Below are 3,937 nucleotides of genomic sequence, written 5' to 3'. Positions count from 1 at the left end.
TCTAATGATGTTGTCAACCGATTAACATTGTCTATAGTGTCCTTACCCTATGACCTAATTGTATCCACGCCCACTAACGAACATGTCATAGTGTCAACTGTTAGGTATTATTGACAGAATACACCTAGAAGGGGGGTTGAATAGGTGTCGCGATTTCCAAATACCGCTATTTGCACCAAAGCCCTATTCTGGAAAATCACCCAGTTAATCGATTAAAGAACTGCCTTAATCGATTAAGTCACACAGAATAGACAGTTGATGAATGGCTCGATTGCACAGCCACTCACCAAATATACAAAAATAATACAGTAGATATATTTGAACAAAAATGATCTCTATATGGCAGAATTACAATGTTCAAATTATCAGCTAAAATAGGCAATTAAAACAACTTTAAAAGATAAAGATATAAGGGTAAGAAACAACCTGCAATAATATTTTTATACTGGTTCATTTTGCTGTCCACTACAAAACTACATCCAGTCCTCCCCTTCTGATCTCGGGAGATTTTCTTCACTAAAACTGAAACCAATGTATATTACATACACACTTCCAATTAGAAGACCTTAGACGCTACCTTCTTGAATTCCTAGAAGCCCTGCCTTGGTTTGATCATACTTATCGCCTAGGAAAAACATTCCTACAATCCAGCCCCAGCCAAGAGTATGCTATAAACTCAAGACCTCTAAGTCTTGGTGAAGACTCTTTGTATCTCGTTGGTGGTACGACACCAACAGATGACTTTCCTTGTTACAAAAACAACACAAAAAACAAAGTAAAGTGAAGTACAAAATGGCTCAAATATTATAATTAAGAACAAACTATAAACCCTATACAAATCTCACAATTTATCAAGAATATGTATAAGATCAGAATCATGAAGAAATATATAATTTCAACCCTACAAAATCTCTAAAAGAAATGAAAGAATCATGCAAGAAAAGTTAGAATGATGAACGCATTTAATCATATGCAATAGATGGCATTTTAATCCCCAAGCATGATACTATCTCTCACTATTCTCACATGCAATTCTCTCTGCTTATATGACATACAATGAGCACGAAAATATGCAACTTAGCAATTCTAAAAATGAATGAATGGATGTATGAAGCATGGTGTAAAATCACAATTTATATAGAAAAATTGTTTATCGCCCAGTTAATCAATTAAGTGCCTTTTTAATCAATTAACGGGCTGTTAAGAATAACTGAATTTTGCTTTTCAGTTATCTGTTAAAACTGATTAAAACTGATTTCATGTTAATCGATTAATGCCTTGCTAATCGATTAACTGGCATATTTTCAACTAAGAGATTAAATGGTAAACTACCTATATGTTATGCTTATCAACTATACATGTTGTACCATTATGTTATGCCTAAGATGCACAAATAACATGTATGATTAATGCATGAACATATAATAATCTAGATGGCATGTCTCATGTAAATGATATGATAGTTTTTAGAAATTGTGAGATTTACATCTAGGTTTACCTAACCTAGACTCAATAACTAAGACACATATCTAAGACTCTAGTTTAGACATGAAACTCTTGAGTTCTTGGCATGTTTATTTGTTCAGTTATCTTTAAGCTTTCACTAAATCCTTTGTCTTCATCAAATCATAGGCAAATTAATTGTATCCACACCCACTAACGAACATGTCATAGTGTCAACTATGTGTTCCCAATGTCCCATAATATCATATGAACGAACCTTTGTAGTAGACTTGATATGTCTACCTTTTTCTCAATTAGATATCATCTTAGGGATGGACTAGTTTTCTAACAACCATGTTCTTTTAAACTGCTTTAACGAAACAGTAATCTTTAGTGACCCCAAAGACCCCATCGAATCCTGTTATGAAACTAAAAGCACCACTACCAATCAAATGAAGAAACTCTTGAAGGATGGAGCTCAAGTATTTATGTTGTTGGCATCATTGGAGAATAAAGATGGAGAAGAAATGCAGAACCTACCCGTGGTTAGGGATTTCTCCGAAGTCTTCTCGAATGATATTCCTGACTTACCCCCAGTATGGGAGATAGAGTTTGCTATCGATCTGGTTCCTAGAACTGGACCGATCTTTACAGCTCCTACAGGATGGCACCGTTAGAGTTAACGGAGTTGAAGAAGCAATTGGAAAACTTTCTACAGATACAGTTTTTCAGACCTAGTGTTTCACTATATGCTCTAGTGTTATTCGTAAAGAATAAGGATGGTAGTATGCAGTTGTGTACTGACTACCGACAGTTGAACAAAGTCACCGTCAAGAACAAGTACTCATTGCCAAGAATTGACGACTAGATGGATCAACTGAGAGGAGCTACCATATTTTCAAAGATCGATCTTAGATCTCGGTACCACCAAATACGCGTGAAGTCGGAGGATATTCCGAAAACTGGTTTTCTGACGCAATATGGTCATTACGAATACCTCTTGATGTCATTTGATGTAACCAATGCTCATGTAGTGTTCATGGATTACATGAACCGGATTTTTCATCCATACCTCGACACATTTGTGGTCGTATTTATCGATGATATCCTGATTTAATCGAAAGATCAGGAGGAACATGTGAAGCATCTGAGAATAGTGTTGCGGATGTTAAAGGATAGCCAACCCTGTGCCAAACTTTCGAAATGCGAATTTTGGTTAGAATCGGTGAATTTTCTTGGGCATGTGATATCAAGCGAAGGAATTGTTGTAAACCCTACTAAAGTAGGAACAATTATGGAATGGAATTCTCCAAAATCTGTAACATAAATCAGAAGCTTCCTCGGTTTAGCAGGATACTACTGGAAGTTCATTGAAGGGTTTTCGAAGTTGTTGTTGCCATTGACTATGTTAACAAGAAGGAAAGACAAGGCTTTTGTCTAGACAGCGAAGTGTGAGGAAAAATTTCAAGAATTGAAGAAAAGGTTGACTATAGCACCTATGTTGATTCTACCAAACCCGAAGGAGAAGTACAACGTGTATTGTGACGTGTCTAAACAAGGCATGGGTGGCGTGTTGATGCAACAGCAAAAGGTGGTAGCTTATGCTTGAAGACAACTAAAGATACATGAGCATAATTATCCGACGCACGACTTGGAGTTGGTTGCGATCGTATTTGCTCTCAAGATCTAGAGACACCACCTCTATGGTGTAAGATTTAAAGTCTTCAGTAATCACAAAAGCTTAAACTATATGTTCAACCAAAAGGAGTTGAACATGAGGCAGAGACGGTGGATTGAATTCCTCAAGTGATATGATCCTCAAAGAGCCTAATCTTGATCTTGGTGGTCTTGAAGGCATAAGTGGCCCTATGACTAGGGCTCGAGCAAAAAGGGTTCAAAATGCCCTTGGACAACTCATAATGTTGATCCATGATGGTGAGCCAAAAATAGCCCAAGGGGATGTAAAGATGCTCACTAGCATCTTGGTCCATGGCTCTGACCGAGCCAAGGATGGACCAGGCCATGCGCAGGACTCAGGCCACGGGTCTGGGCAATGCGCCAAAAATGGCCCTGGCACGGAGCCAGACGCATCAGGCTCAATTCCTGACCGAGACAACCCTGGCCGGGTTGGGGACCTTGGTGCACCTAGTGATGCACCAGGTGCTGGGCCAGACTGGCCTGGCCAGGAAATCTGACCGAGGAGCATGCGCCTAGCATGCTGCATCAGGCGTTGGGGGTAGCCTAACCGAGTCAGGCTTAGTCAATTTCATAAGCATTGAGTCATTTTAATTTCTATAACAAATGTGTGGGCTAACTTTTGTCCAACACTTAGTTTAATTAATTTAAGCATGTTTGTAATAAATATGCCCATAAAAATTGACCATAATAAAATTTGACTCGTGAGTAGTTAAGACAAGCCTAAAAGTGTAACCGACACTTTAATGCTTGGACCAACTTAATATTTTCGTGAACCAAACTTATTCTAACATTGTCT

The sequence above is a fragment of the Lupinus angustifolius genome, chromosome LG12 (genome assembly GCF_001865875.1).
Source record: "Lupinus angustifolius cultivar Tanjil chromosome LG12, LupAngTanjil_v1.0, whole genome shotgun sequence".
Lineage (NCBI taxonomy): Eukaryota > Viridiplantae > Streptophyta > Magnoliopsida > Fabales > Fabaceae > Lupinus > Lupinus angustifolius.
This window is presented reverse-complemented; position numbering follows the sequence as displayed.